We start from the raw sequence: 15947 nt of genomic DNA, 5'->3' as shown, positions 1-15947 counted from the left end.
TGCTGTCAGACTCCACAACAAAGACTTTACCTGAAAAAACACACACATCCACACATGTGCAATAACACTAAGTGCAATAATCTTTTCTGGCATCGTTGTATTTTTACTCAGTTGTATATAGCATTTGTATTCTATTTTTATCTTATTGTATATTTTTATTCTATTTTATTCTACTGTATATAGTATATTATTTTATTCTATTCTGTACAGCTGTGTACTGTATTTATTCTTATCGTATTCTAATTTTTGCTTCATAACTTTTGCACTGTCCACTTCCTGCTGTGACAAAACAAATTTCCCACGTGTGGGACTAATAAAGGTTATCTTATCTTATCTTATCTTATCTAAATGTTTGCAGTCATTTTTAAATGAAGCTGATACTACATGAGACATTTTCCACATTTATTGTCTTTGAACAGAGAATAATAAAGCCATCAAACATATACAGGCTTCTGCAAATACAAACTTCTGTGGTGCATTTGATGACCTGCAGAGGAGAACAAGTCAGGCTTTTCAGCCCTAACACAACCTCTTTGTTCTCAATACTACAAAACCTTAAAAGGCTGATATGCAAGTTTGCATGAATCACCAACACAGTTGTATTTGTTTCTAGTGTAGTTATAAATAAGGTGATCAAATATCTGCTGACTGATTAGATCCAGTATCTATTACAGATGAACTGGACATCACAGCATGTTGTTGATCCGTCATATAAAACTAAACAGTGTTGCTGGTGTAAATATCCTCCAATAAAGTCAGATGGGCTGAGGGCTGCTGTTGCCAGGTAACTGTTAAGGTTCAAAGATTGAGGAAGGAGAGTACAAACCACCATTGGTCCAGAAGGTCTTGGTCAAACAGTTGATTTTTAATGAACACATGTGGGAAGAACACTCTGTACGCAGACAGCAAGTGATCTTCAACTTAATCAAAGCATAGACAGATATTTTATACCATCAGGGCTTAAATTTACTGACGCCCCTTCATGCGTCACAGACAGGATATATACATACGTCAATATCAAAACAACACTGACTTTTACACAGTTCAAAAGAACATCATCTTCTATTTTCATGGCCGATTCCTCCGGTCAACCTTTCAGTTCCTCTTTCTTGCTGAGAAGACAAGGACGGTTCCTCTTTTACCGAGACACTTTTGCAGTTACAACCAGACATGCTAATCTCTCTCTCCTCTAAATAAATTTAACTCATGTGTGTGTGTGTTGACCTCACATGCTCTTTGTGTCACCTCTTCACCTACTAACTGTCTCTTGTCCTTAAATGCTCTTTCCCAATTCACCTGTTGTACTTCTGACCTTTCACCAGACCAGAGGCTCATCCTTATGTGTTACAACCTAACTGAGACTATGTGTATGTCTTCTACTAAATAAATGTTTTAACCAAGAACCTCTACTAAAAGTTTAGTATAAAAATGACCTGATATAAATGTATTGTAAGCATGTATTGCAATTCCTTCTATGTTCTAGTTTTCCCTCAACATGTATCACCTGAACAGTCGCGTCAGTGAAGCTTCAAACCTTTAAAGAACCTGAACATCAACTCAAATAAGCACAGATATGCAATGTGTATAAAATAGTTATAACTGCATCTGAAATACAAGGTCAACATAATAACTGTATGCATAACATCTTAAGGCCTTCTTAAAGCTATCTGTTACATTGTTAAAGCAACGATCATACTGCTGCTCAAAATAACTTCCTGGTTTCACTTCTGCAATTTCTCTGCAAGCCTGTTTCCTGTCCTGTTACTTTCTGAAAGACACTGTTTAAACCTCTAAACGCAATATAAATGCTGCAGCTTATATTTTTAATGCAATGGTACTGATGACAATTATTTAACAATAGCAGTAAAATAATTTCCCTGCTCCACATTCCCTCTCTCGACCTCTGGCACACCAGAGGTCGCAATACATTGTGTCCTCGCTCAGCAAATCAGACAACCTCATGTCATCTAATTGATCCGGTAATAAACACCAGCTCCCATTCGAGAACATTCCATGTGTAAGCTTAGGTTTTCTTGGTCCCTCTCTGGTGGTTCAGCAGGCCTCCAGGATTCCCCGCCGAGATTTTCTGCAAAGGAAACAAAACACCTTTTCCTGCATCTCCCTAACTTATCCTATTTGGGACTCTGTAATCAAAAGCATGATCCTAATTATCTTCTTTAACTTATTGACTTGTATTTATATATTCTTCAACGTTACTCATTACTTTAAAACTCTATTTTTCCCTTATCTGATCATCAACATCCTGTCAAGTTCCTCCCTAACTTAAGTCACCTTTTTAACAAAAAATCATTAGAACCAGCCTATTCTACTAAAAGCTCCAAAAGAAAACAACCACTTTAATCAATTAAGTTTAAGCATATAAGCAATTACTCCTGTATACATTTCATCATAGCTAAATGCTGCCTTGAAACAACTCCTGTGTGTTAACACTAACTTCATTTTAAAACCTCACATTTCCTATGTTATGACCTGTTTTTTGGTATAGCCTTTTTACTTAATTTTGCTCCTTTTAATGTAACAATACCTTCTAATTCTTAATTTATCAGACTTAACCAAAATATATGCTTTCCTTCCTCTTTGGTCCTTCTTTAAGTTCAGTTAAAAGCTAAATGAATTTGAGGCCTTTTGCCTGGAATCAATACTGTCATGTGTGTTTACTCTGTGTCTGTAAGCGTGTGCAATCCTTCAAAAACTCATATCAAAAAATGCAATATGTATAAAAATCATTTCTATTTATAAACTCTCCCCTTGATCCTAAAAATACCTTCTATGTAATATCTGTATGTGTAAGCCTACATTATAACCACTCCTTCTGGAAATTAAAAGAAATCAAACCTGTTCTCCTCCTTCAACCCTCACTAGTTTTCCCTCTACGATTTTCCCGCTAAGATTTATTCACAGCTTTGAAAAACCGGCATTGTATCTTCTAAACAGGATTCAGTTCACTTTAATCCTTTAACCTTAAAAATAACAGTTTCAGTTTTACCATACCCAAATGATCAACAAACCCCAAAAAGTCCTAAAATGATCCTAAATTATTAAACCCTAAATTCCCCCTTTATTTTGACACATTTCATGTGTCACAATACAAACTTAAAATGCTCAGTTTTTCCCCACTCATGATCCAATCTATGTCATAAAAATAAACTTGAAACAGAACAATTATCTGTCATGTGTTCCTCCAATTAATGGTAACCGAGTTACATCAAAAATGTTTCCCCTTTAACATTTGGCATTCTCCCATCAATATACTATAATCCCATAATCTAACCCCAGTCAACAAAACAGAAATTTTCTCTGGTAAAAGCCAATTGTTTGTCCACATTAATTCATCCACACCTTCATCGGGTCAAACACATTCACTCACATGCAGTCACACCATATATTTGCTAATAGTGGAGCCTCCCGCACGATCAGATTCTCCACCCTCAGCAAAATGAGCTCAGTCATTTTTTATTTTCCATAGGAAAATATTTCTTTATGCTTTTGGGCTGGATTGACTCGCATAAAATCCTTTTTACAGGGACTTACGACCTTGATCGTAGCTCTCCTCAGCCAATTGTAATCTGGAAAGCCCCCCTTATATTTGCTCTCCCCGAGAATTTGTCAGCGCTGTTGCAGGCCTGCTTAGAACAAAAATGAGAAAAAATAGAGCTGATTATTAGCTCACAAAACACAAAACAAAATCACCTGACAGGTTTTCTTTAAGTGCACTGTTACAAAATAATGGGCCCCTCTCAGACATCTCCATGTTTCCTAAAATTCCCTCTATTAAAAACAAAAACAACAACAACCCAAACCTAACTGACAGAATCAACCCATCACCACAACAACCTCAACAACCTTAAACACAAAAGTTTTGCCACCACATAATTTCACCTCCTCAATACACCGAAAGTCTTGTTAAAACCACACAGTTTGCACACAAAAATCACCCCCTTTAACATACTTAAATTCAGCATAAGACCCCCTTACGACATCATATAATCACTAAACTATAAATTCCCTACCCCAATCTGCACTTCTCGTCTCTGCTATGCTTCCTCTTCCTGAAAGTCACAGTCACACACACACAGGAAGTTTCTTCGTCACCACTCACTCCAGCTAATTTGCATACTGAGTCATCTCTCAAGAAGTTGCCACAACAAGAGAAACATATGTTTAAACATTATCTCCTTATTAAATTATTTTATTTTTTTTCTACAGTGATCACTACTGTTGATCACTTAGTCCTAGAGCACCCCTAAGTCATTCTTTATTTTTAAAACTACTTTAATCACTTTTTTGTTTTTCATAACTCACTTTCCTCAGCTTCAAACTCAAGTGTATTTTATGTTTGTGTATGTCAATTTGCATATGTTGCTTCTGCAGTGTGTCAGACTCCTTCATAAATTTGCCTTTAAACAGTCAATTTTCTCCTTCCCAAATTTGCTAATCCACATTCTGATTTCCCACCTGAAATAGCAGCGTTAGCATTCCTTGTCCTCAGCCAGAAGGTAGGGCTCCACTTGCCACTTTCCACCTCCGCCTTAGCCCAGCGGCTTTACCCCTTGAGGTCCCATCTTCTTCACTTCATCTCACCCGTGAGTTCTAAGCTCACAGGGACTGAGGCGAATAATCGTGACTGTGCCTGCCTTAGGTTGTCCCAGGGTTTTGAGGTGGGATCTTACCCGTCATGGGCTACCAGCCTTCCATACTCGCCTGATACGGGGGCCAAGTGGGCAGGGGAGGGAACACACTGGCTCTGGAAACTAAAGGAGTGAAAGCTGCTTCCTTCATTGCATCTTATCTTAAACTATCCCACTTCTAATTCTTTCCTAGAATAATTTCACATATGGCACTTTGTGTATGTGTGTTTTCTATTCATTAATGTAATTGTCAGTTATTTTCTCTCTTCATTTTACTTTTTTATCTGTTTGTTTATAACGTTCTACTTTAGTTCTACTAAATCTTCATGTAAACAATACACCCTTATTTCACGCACACAATCTGCAGTTTGCCTACGCACACACTTCTCTCTCAGACTTCCTTTTATGGGCATGTAACTTCCTGTCACACACACAGCACGCAGCTTCTCAGAGCGGCTCAAGCTGCTTTTCTGTTTCTGCAGGCTAATCAAACTCATTTTGTATTCACAATCTACAAACCCTCTGTAATTCTGCTAACTTTTGATCTAAAATGTAGCATCATTCACACAATGATTTCATAATCCTCTCACACACACTGCCTTTTAAATAAACTAAAGTCTTTGCATTTGTCAGCATTCACATCACAATCTTCAACGTGCTCACTTTCACTCAGTACCAAACGCAGAGATGGACATCTCCTTTACCTAACATAAACTAAATTGCCATATCAACATACAATTACTGAAATTCAAACTCAAATACACCATCTGTTTTAATAAAGCCAAAGAGTAAACGGGTGTACCAAGTGTATGTACTTATGCGTTTTTGAACTGAAAGAAAAAGAAACTCAAACTCTTATAACATCACTCATGCATCTCTTAAATTAAAAACACTTTCAAACTTTAAAACATCCTACTTTACATCACCAAAGAAATACCTCTCACACCTTTATTCATCATTCAAAACCTTCTAGTCGCCGCCCTCACACACCTAAACTGTGACCAGAGTTGAGGAATATAACTCAAAACACGCTTTCCTAAGAGTATTTTAGACATGCTTGTCATAATCAAAAAAAGAGCAAGTCAACAAAAACAAACAAAAAATTGAAACCTCCATTACTTCTCACCGCACACACAAGAAATTGAAAAAATAAAACACACCAGCAACTATTGCTGGAGAGACCTGTAATGAACATAAATGGCATTTTAAACACACCTTCAACAATGTTTGCAGCAGCATTTTTTAAAACCAACTGTGGCTTAAACAGTTCACTGCTTACTAATTTGCATCTTCACACTCACACACACCGTCTAAAAATAGCAGCAGCAGATCTCACACAGAGATCTCTTATATTTACAAAGACGTCTTATATTTACAACTACACAGATTTTAGGCCTTTTAACACCTACCGAATTTCGACAAATTTAACATAACGGTCCAACCGATAAACTCCCTGAGTTTTTTGCGATCAATTAACCAGTATCAGACTCTAACTGTTTCTGGCCTCATCTCTAAAATCCCTAACAACTCAATTTAAAAGCATCAACCAACCCAAACTTTGCCTGAAGCTCTATTTTTGGCGTTTCACAGCCAAGGCTTACCCTGAAGTTTTAAGTTAAAGTTACACGCCCGAAGTCCAACTCCTTCTAACCAAAAAAGCGCAGATACCGTTCCAAACGGTAAGGAGACTCTAACTCCTAGCTTCATTCCAGGATGCCCCTGTACCCCACAGTTAAGCCAAACTGAACTAACCCTGTTCGCCGACAGGTCAATGTCGCGCGTCCACGACAAGGAGGGAGCGTAACCTCCGGGCTCTGCGCTTCCTAGCAGACTCTAACTGCCGTTCTAGAATAATTTATAATACTTTGAAACAACAATCAACACCCAACACAAGTGTATGACTGAGGCAGATCGACCCTGATGGACAATGGGGACTCTAACCCACAAAATGACCAACAAAGGTCTGACCTAATGACCAACCGGGACTTAAACCCACAAAATGACCAAATTCCCTACCAAACTACTTGAGACTCTAACTCAATTTCTTTGGGACTTCAACCCAGTATTTAAACTTTTCCTAGCAGACTCAAACTGCTTTGGCAGACTCTAACTGCTTTCATTTCTTCTTAGCAGAACTCTAACTGCTTCAACTCATGAGATTTTTCATCAAAATCAAAGCAGACATTTACCGGCAACTTTTACTGAATAGACATTTAATTTTATCATCCAATTCAGCACACTTCGGATAAAATCAACAGGCCTGTGCCTACCTCTTTTTAAAGGCGCCTGTCCCCTCAGTTTAGTTGCCGGGTCACGCCTGCCTGTCTGACCACAACGGACCACCGAATACATCACCGTCTACACCCCAAATTCTCCTCCTCAACCACCAGACGAAGCCCCCAAAATGTTAAGGTTCAAAAATTTGGGAAGGAGAGTACAAACCACCATTGGTCCAGAAGCTCTTGGTCAAACAGTTGATTTTTTAATGAATACACATGTGGGAAGAACACTCTGTACGCAGACAGCAAGTGATCTTCAACTTAATCAAAGCATAAACAGATATTTTATACCATCAGGGCTTAAATTTACTGACGCCCCTTCATGCGTCACAGACAGGATATATACATACGTCAATATCAAAACAACACTGACTTTTACACAGTTCAAAAGAACATCATCTTCTATTTTCATGGCCGATTCCTCCGGTCAATCTTTCAGTTCCTCTTTCTCGCCGAGAAGACAAGGACGGTTCCTCTTTTACCGAGACACTTTTGCAGTTACAACCAGACATGCTAATCTCTCTCTCCTCTAAATAAATTTAACTCATGTGTGTGTGTGTTGACCTCACATGCTCTTTGTGTCACCTCTTCACCTACTAACTGTCTCTTGTCCTTAAATGCTCTTTCCCAATTCACCTGTTGTACTTCTGACCTTTCACCAGACCAGAGGCTCATCCTTATGTGTTACAACCTAACTGAGACTATGTGTATGTCTTCTACTAAATAAATGTTTTAACCAAGAACCTCTACTAAAAGTTTAATATAAAAATGACCTGATATAAATGTATTGTAAGCATGTATTGCAATTCCTTCTATGTTCTAGTTTTCCCTCAACATGTATCACCTGAACAGTCGCGTCAGTGAAGCTTCAAACCTTTAAAGAACCTGAACATCAACTCAAATAAGCACAGATATGCAATGTGTATAAAATAGTTATAACTGCATCTGAAATACAAGGTCAACATAATAACTGTATGCATAACATCTTAAGGCCTTCTTAAAGCTATCTGTTACATTGTTAAAGCAACGATCATACTGCTGCTCAAAATAACTTCCTGGTTTCACTTCTGCAATTTCTCTGCAAGCCTGTTTCCTGTCCTGTTACTTTCTGAAAAACACTGTTTAAACCTCTAAACGCAATATAAATGCTGCAGCTTATATTTTTAATGCAATGGTACTGATGACAATTATTTAACAATAGCAGTAAAATAATTTCCCTGCTCCACATAACGCATGATGTCACACTGGATCTTCTGATCTTGAGCATCGTAGCGCTCGGAGTCTGATGTTGGCTCATGTGTTGTCACCAACATGACGTTCTACTAGTCAAGGCCTCACCTTCACCCACTGATGCTGATCACACAGACCCACTAATAGAACTGTTTTATCAGGTTTATGCAGCGTCACCATTAATGTCACATTTAATCAGACCACATTTACATTACAAGCACACTACAACCATTATCAACATGTTAAATTACATTATACATCTGCAGTGGTTTAAAGCACCACTATTTTAACCTGATTCATTTATTCACCTTAACAGTTCATTCCTCAAATGAAGCAAAAAATGTACCTACAAATAATTTAATATTTATTTTCCAACTTTTACACGTGAAATCAAACAAGTGTATTTAACAGTGAAACCAGAGTGGAAGCAGCTCATATAGAGTCCAACCCAGGCTAAAAGTAAGTTGAGTAGACCAGCATCATCAAAGTGTCGGCTCTCTGAACACGGTGCAAGATCGCCATCTGCAGGACAAAACTAGTTTTTCTCGCCCTCCTCTTCAACTTCAAGATGATGTCATCGTACAACAAAACATGCAGATCAGGTGACATGACTGTCTGAGAGGCGGAGTTAAACTGTGGCAGGTAAGCATGTGGAGGAGGAGCAACAACATGACGCTGGAACATCATCATTGCATTATACAGTTTCCTCTCTAACTGGATGATGCTGTGAACAAGAACAGCTGTGGAACCATTGGCCATTTGCCAAAGTGTAGCTGAGTCAAAAAACCAGATTTCCCTCCTTTTTTTTTGACAGCAGTGGGGAGGAAAGACCTGCGAAATCTCTCTGTCCCACACCGTGGGTGCCGCAGTCTCCCACTGAAGGAGCTGCTCAGTGCTGTCACAGTCTGCTGCATGGGGTGGGAGATGTTGTCCAACAGGGATGACAGCTTAGCTGCCGTTCTCCTGTCACTCACCACCTCCACTGGGTCCAGAGGGCATCCTAGAACAGAGCTGGCCCTTCGGATCACCCTGTTCAGTCTCTTCCTGTCCCCAGCAGAGATGCTGCCGCCCCAGCAGACCACACCATAAAAGATAGCAGAAGCCACCACAGAGTCATAGAAGGTCTTCAGGAGTGGGCCCTCCACTCCAAATGACCTGAGTCTCCGCAGCAAGTACAGCCTGCTCTGCCCTTTCCTGTAGAGGGCGTCTGAGTTATGAGTCCAGTCCAGTCTATTGTTCAGATGAACACCAAGGTACCTGTAGCTGACCACAGCCTCAATGAGAGAACATGTGCTGCTGTTTGTCCTACATTTCCAACACTGAACTAACCCTGAAAACGTGATGGCAGGTGTCAGATTGGAGTTCACATGAAATATCGGCTGCATGAAGACTGGAAAATATAGATGATAAAAATATGCAGCCAAACATTTGTGGACATGGATAAACTATCTGATCCAAAAAGCAGGAAGTGACACAGCTAGAAAATGAAAGTGTGTAACAGCTGAAGTCAAATGTAATGCAGAGTTGAATCTGCACTTGGATCCATCTGTGAAAGGTCCACATGTAGGGATCACATGAGTCCTGATGTTTGTCAGTCCAGCTTGAAAACTCCATCTACTGTGGGCTACATATACTGGGCTGGTAGCTCCATAGTGCTGGAAAGAAACTATTCAATGTGCATATTTTAAAATCAGAGGCTCTTCTAACACAGGAGCCATGTTGAGTTTAGATTCCAGCCGACCACCGGCAGTCTGAAATGGAATGAAGCCCATTGACAGCCAGCAGGTCTAAACAGGAACGCATCCATGGATAATACACCACTTTATTTGAAGACATCTGTAGCACTGCCTCAGTTCTGGATGTTTCCACAGACTCCTCTGGCCTCTGTGCACCTAAAGAAAAGGTCAAAGGTCAGCAGCACATGTAGTTGGGATACGTTTTCATTTACAAACAACAGTCGCACTGTGACAAAGTGGAGGAGCAGTTGCAATGCTCTCCATTTGTCCCATATGTGTTTACCTTTTCTTCCACATTGTACACATTATTCTGTTTCTATGTATTTGCTATGATTTGCTATTTGTCAAGTAACATTGCTTCACTCACTATCCTGGGTTTGTTTGTGTAAGCGTTCTGTTGCCGGCAAATCAAACATTCTGCAAATTAAGACAAATACTAAGTTATGTTTCTTTATATTTTATTATGTTACAGATTAAGTCATTTGTTCATACTTACTTTGTTTGTCTTTTCAGTCGTCCTAAGGGTCAGGTGTGGGGAAACGCCCGCCTGGGATTTCCTCATTTTAAAGTCCTGATGATGTCACATATGACATCAGCTGGTCAAACAAAGTGGAGGGGTTTCTTTTTCCATAGAGATGCTTCCTTTTGTTTGTGTTAAGGTTTAAAGGGATTTGTTGAATGTTTTTCCTTTCGTTAATACTGCCATTTAGTTGTGTAAATGTGCATGTTAGAAGTGTGTAGAGGTTTTGTGTTTTTTGGATAATCTGTGTAGCGTTTTAGATCCCTCAGTTGAGTGAGCGGTACTGGCTGGGCAATTGGAGGGAAATTGGTGGCCCTATTTAAAGCAAGTCTCTATCAGATGCAGGAGAGAGAGGAGAGGTGAGCTGTGTCACCAGATCCATGTTATGTTGAGGTTTGTTAATAGAGTTTATTTGGGGAGGAAGTTTTGTTAAGTTACATTAAATTAACTTCACTGTAAATAAGTTGCTCACCTTGGAAATCTGGAATGTCTGCTTCCCTACCACCTTCCTTGACGTTCGAGTCTGACTACTTCACACGCACAAACTATACAATTATTTTCCTCCAATTTATACTTGCAGAAATGGTCCTGTGTGATTTCTAGGCTGTGATATGAAAAACTAGTTCCTAATGGCAGCGATTCACTCAGTAAACATGTGTTTCCTTCACCAACCTCACACACAGATCCAATAAGATCAGGAAGTGGGCAGTATAGTACAATATGTGTTATTTTGTACTGTACTGCCCAAACTAAAGATCTGCTGACGTGTTGGAAATGATTCAGATGTTTATTTTGGACGATACAGCAGAAGATCAGACATGAAAGTGGAGATAACACAGAAGACATGCAGCAAGGGGTCAGAGGTCAGACTGGGCCACTGGATTCAACAATGAGCCAATGATCATCAAGTAGTGACTAAAGCAGAGCCCTGACGTTCTGACATTTATCACACAGTTAAAACAAATGTCTGCTGATGACTTGATCTCATGAAACGACTGATAGATGTCAATTCATTGATCAGCTGAGCTGCTGATCTTCTTCATCGTCACAGAAACATTCAGCTTGTTTCAATCAGTAAATAACTTTGAACTGTTCCCACTCAAAATGCTGTCAGAACAATGATCATTGTTACTCCCCTCGAGTCTTAATAAAGCTCAACTTGTTCTTTGTGTTTAAACTGACATTAAACTGACAAAATGAATCAAAGCACCCCCAAAGATTTCTTACTTTTTTGACAATATTTGCTGTTTGTGTGACACACTACTAAAAATATAAAAAGCATACAGTATTTGGTTGAGACGTAACATTTTAACAACAAAAGTATAGATACCCCCCCTTCCCATAATGGTTTGTTCCAGCTCGCCTCTCCTCTACTCTGGCTCTAGCGCCCTTTCTGCCAGAGCGATGGTGGCTGAGACGCAGCGGAGCGGAGGTGTAAGTGCCTGGCTTAAAACAGGACATATTAGCTACATTTAACCTTCAGTTACTCTTTATATAGTTAGGTAGGAGTCAGGCCATGTTTCTTTTTAGCTGAAAAACATTACACCAGGTAACCTGCAGTGTTGAAAATGTGTTTTCCGACGATGTTTGCTACCCAACAATCCGTCCTGCTCTGTAGTAAAATCAGCGAGATTTGACCGTCCTGTTGCTCCCATTGAAATGCATACAGCCTATTTAAAATCTAAAACTTAAAATTGTCCGTAGCCTGCTGTTGTTACCACTGTCCTGTTTGAAATGGATACTTACTAGCTAACTGACTGGATCAGAATCAGAATCAGAAAGGGTTTTATTGCCAAATGTTGAGCAGGTTTACAACATTAGGAAATTGCTGCGGTGCTTCAGTGCAAACATACTGTCATAAATTACGCTTAAATAGACATGAAAAAATAAAAATAAGAATAAGAATTAAAAGTGCTATGTAGAAAGATATATACATGAGTGCAGGTGGTGATCAGTGCCAAACATGGAATGATGCAGTGAACACAGCGTAGGGTGATGTGTTAGTGGTGGGAACAGTCATATGGTTATTGTTCATGTGTCCAACAGCAGAGGGGAAGAAACTGTTCTTATGGCGAGAGGTTCTGGTGCGAATGGACCGGAGCCTCCTGCCTGAGGGGAGCAGGTCAAACAGACTGTGTCCAGTGTCACAACCCGGCTCATAGGAAGTGACAAACAAATGGGAGACCACACACAGGCTTTTAAAGACTGTAAGACATATTTAATTAAAATAAGGTAAAGCAACTTAAACACAATTTAAAGGACATAACAGCCATAACTGAAACTTCCAAATAAACATAACACGTCAGAGGGAGCCAAAAGCCAGCCTCCCTGGTTCAGTCAAGGTGTCTTTATATACACTGGGACTGGCCTCTCAGGTGTGCTGCATCAATAATTGGGTCAGCTCCACCTACCTGCAAGAAACAGGTAAAAGAAAAAGAAAAACACAAGGCCAGCCCACTGGCCGTCACACCAGGGTGAGAAGGGTCGGCTGAGATCTGAGCTGCACGCCCCAGTGTCCTGGAGGTGTACAGGTCCTGCAGAGATGGGAGTCTGCAGCCAATCGCCTTCTCAGCAGAGCGCACAACACGCTGCAGTCTCTGTCCCTGATAGTGGCTCCAGCGTACCACACGGTGATGGAGGAGGTGAGGATGGACTCGATGATTGCAGTGTAGAATTGCATCATCGTCCGTGTTGGCAGGTTGAATTTCTTCAGCTGCCTCAGGAAGTACATCCTCTGCTGGGCTTTCGTAATGACGGAGGTGATGGTGGGCTCCCACTTCAGGTCCTGGGTGATGGTGGTACCCAGGCAGCGGAATGAGTCCAAAGAGGTGATGGGGGTGTCAGTCAGGATGATGGGGGGGAGTGGGGCTGTGTGCTTCCTGAAGTCCACAATAATCTCCACTGTCTTCTGGGCATTCAGCACCAGGTTGTTGTGGCTGCACCAAGACACCAGACGTTCAACCTCCCTCCTGTAGGCAGACTCATCCCCGTCCGAGATGAGTCCAATAACGGTGGTGTCATCTGCAAACTTGATTAGCTTGACAGACTGGTGGGTGGAGGTGCAGCAGTTGGTATACAGGGAGAAGAGCAGAGGAGAAAGAACACAGCCCTGAGGGGAGCCGGTGCTGATGGTCCGGGAGTCCGAGACATTCTTTCCCAGCCTCACATGCTGCTTCCTGTCCGACAGGAAGTCAGTGATCCACCGGCAGATGGGATCAGGCACATTCATCTGGGAAAGCTTGCCTTGGAGATGGTCTGGGAGGATGGTGTTGAAGTCCACAAACAGGATCCTGGCGTAGGTTCCTGGAGAGTCCAGATGCTGCAGGATGAAGTGTAGGGCCATGTTGATGGCGTCATCTACAGACCTGTTGGCTCAGTATGCAAACTGCAGGGGTCCAGGAGGGGGGCCGTGAGGGTCTTGAGATAGAAGAGAACCAGGCGCTCAAATGACTTCATGACCACAGATGTCAGAGGTCTGTAGTCGTTTAGTCCAGTGATCCTAGGTTTCTTGGGGACAGGGATTATGGTAGAGGACTTGAAGCAGGCAGGCACATGACATGCCTGCAGTGAGGAGTTAAAAATGCCAGAAAACACTGGGGCCAGCTCGTGTGCACAGTGTCTGAGGGTGGCAGGAGACACACCGTCTGGGCCAGGAGCTTTTCGAGCATTCAGACTCTTAAACTGCTTCCTCACACCTGCTTCATGAATATGAAGAGTTGTGGTGGGAGGAGGTGGTGTGAAATCCTCTTTTGTGTGGGGTGAGGAGGGGGGTGTTGTAGGTGAAGTGTTTGAAGGTGGTGATGGCTCTATGGAGGGGGGAGAGGTGGGGGAATGAGTGTCCAAAGTGCCTCTATTGTTGGGGCCGTTGGAGGTGTGAAGGCTGCCTGATGGCTCGTCAAAACGGCAGTAAAAGTCGTTAAGGGTGTTGGCCAAGAGCAAGTCATCAGTGGAGTGGGGGGTTTTAGGCTTGTAGTTGGTGATATTCCTAAAACCTTTCCACACAGAGGCCGAGTCATTCTCTGAGATCTGCTGCTGCATCTTCTCAGAGTGCTGATGTTTAGCAATGTCCACTTCTTTAGTGAACCTGTACTTGGCCTCTCTGTAGCAGTCCCTGTCTCCGCTTCTCCATTGTTATAACTCACCCTGGTGCGTGATGGCACAATGCTGTCCTCACAGAAGTGGATATAGGAGGTGACAGTGTCCGTAAACTCGTCCAAGCTGTTAGAAGCAGCCTTCATTGTGTCCCAGTCTGTAGACTCCAAACACGTGCGAAGCTCCTCCACAGCCTCGTTGCTCCACAGTTTTTTGGTCCTCACGACAGGTTTGGAGAGCTTCAGCCTCTGTCTGTACGCGGGGATTAGGTGGATCATGCATGACGTGGTCAGAAAGTCCGAGTGAAGCGCGGGGCACCGCGCGATAGGCCCCGCTGATCGTGCTGTAACAGTGGTCTAATGTCCTCTCCTCTCTGGTCGGGCATTTAATATACTGCTTGTATTTGGGAAGCTCATGGCTCAGATTGGCTTTGTTAAAGTCCCCAAGAGCAATAATGAGAGAGTCCGGGAATGTCCGCTCCATGTGCAGTATCTGCTCCGCGAGTGCGCACTGAGCTGCCTGCGCATCCGCATCTGGCGGGATGTAAACAGCGGCCAGGACGAATGAAGCAAACTCCCGCGGAGAATAAAACGGTTTGCAGTGAATAAAAAGGTATTCCAGAGAGGAAGAGCAGTGCTGAGCAATCACTGTTACATCTGTGCACCAGCCACTATTAATGTAGAAGCAGACACCTCCACCTTTGGTCTTACCAGAGAGAGAGGCCTGCCGGTCCGCGTGCAGCAGATGAAAGCCCTCCAGCTTGAGCGCGCAGTCCGGGATGTCCTCACAGAGCCACGACTCCGTAAAACATAAGACACAGAAGGAGGCAAAGTCTCTGTTCATGCTTCTCATCAGGGCCAGCTCGTCTATCTTATTCCTGAGTGAGCGTACATTGGAAAGGAAGATCCCAGGAAGAGCAGTTCGCAGTCCGCGTCTCCTCAGACGCACGAGTGCGCCGGCTCGCTTTCCTCTCTTTCGGCGTCTCACTTTCCTGGTCAGAGTCTGCAGTAAATCTGCCGCAGATGCGACAAATATTGGAAGTAAATCCACAGGTGTTGTAGTCCTGTAGTTAAGAAGCTCTTCTCTGGTGTAAGAATATCCAGAGGAGTGCCCAGACACAGAAGTTATGCACAAAAACAAAACAGAAGTAACGCACTGAAGCACCAGGGCATCCATACGCGGCGCCATCTTGGATTTGGATGCCCATTAACCTTATAACTCCTGGTGTGTGTGTGTGTGTGTGTGTTTGTGTGTCTGTGTGTGTGTGTGTGTGTGTGTGTGTGTGTGTGTGAGTAGAGAGAGACAGCCAGGTTCATAATGGATATAAGGAAGTTTTTTCCAAAAAAAGGAGCCACATTCAGGTGAAAGTGTAAAATCAAATGATCCGTCAATCAAGAATAATGTTGGATCAGTGTTTCAGTATTTATATCTTTTATGTGGT

General features: G+C 41.9%; 1 protein-coding gene and 1 long non-coding RNA gene across 4 annotated transcripts in view; both read right to left on the bottom strand.

Annotated features, from left to right (window-relative positions):
- LOC113010996 (protein NLRC3-like) overlaps positions 1 to 15947 on the bottom strand; it is a 309661-nt gene that overhangs the window by 174185 nt on the left and 119529 nt on the right. The window lies entirely within an intron of this gene.
- Positions 9965 to 10436, bottom strand: LOC113011044 (uncharacterized). The gene is made up of 2 exons (XR_003270437.1): positions 10391 to 10436; positions 9965 to 10050 (listed from the first exon to the last, which is right to left on the bottom strand). It is a non-coding gene; the product is annotated as an uncharacterized LOC113011044 (long non-coding RNA).

This window comes from Astatotilapia calliptera, chromosome 18 (assembly GCF_900246225.1).
Source record: "Astatotilapia calliptera chromosome 18, fAstCal1.2, whole genome shotgun sequence".
Lineage (NCBI taxonomy): Eukaryota > Metazoa > Chordata > Actinopteri > Cichliformes > Cichlidae > Astatotilapia > Astatotilapia calliptera.
The sequence above is the reverse complement of the archived record's forward strand: the minus strand, read 5'-3'. Positions and strand labels throughout refer to the sequence as shown.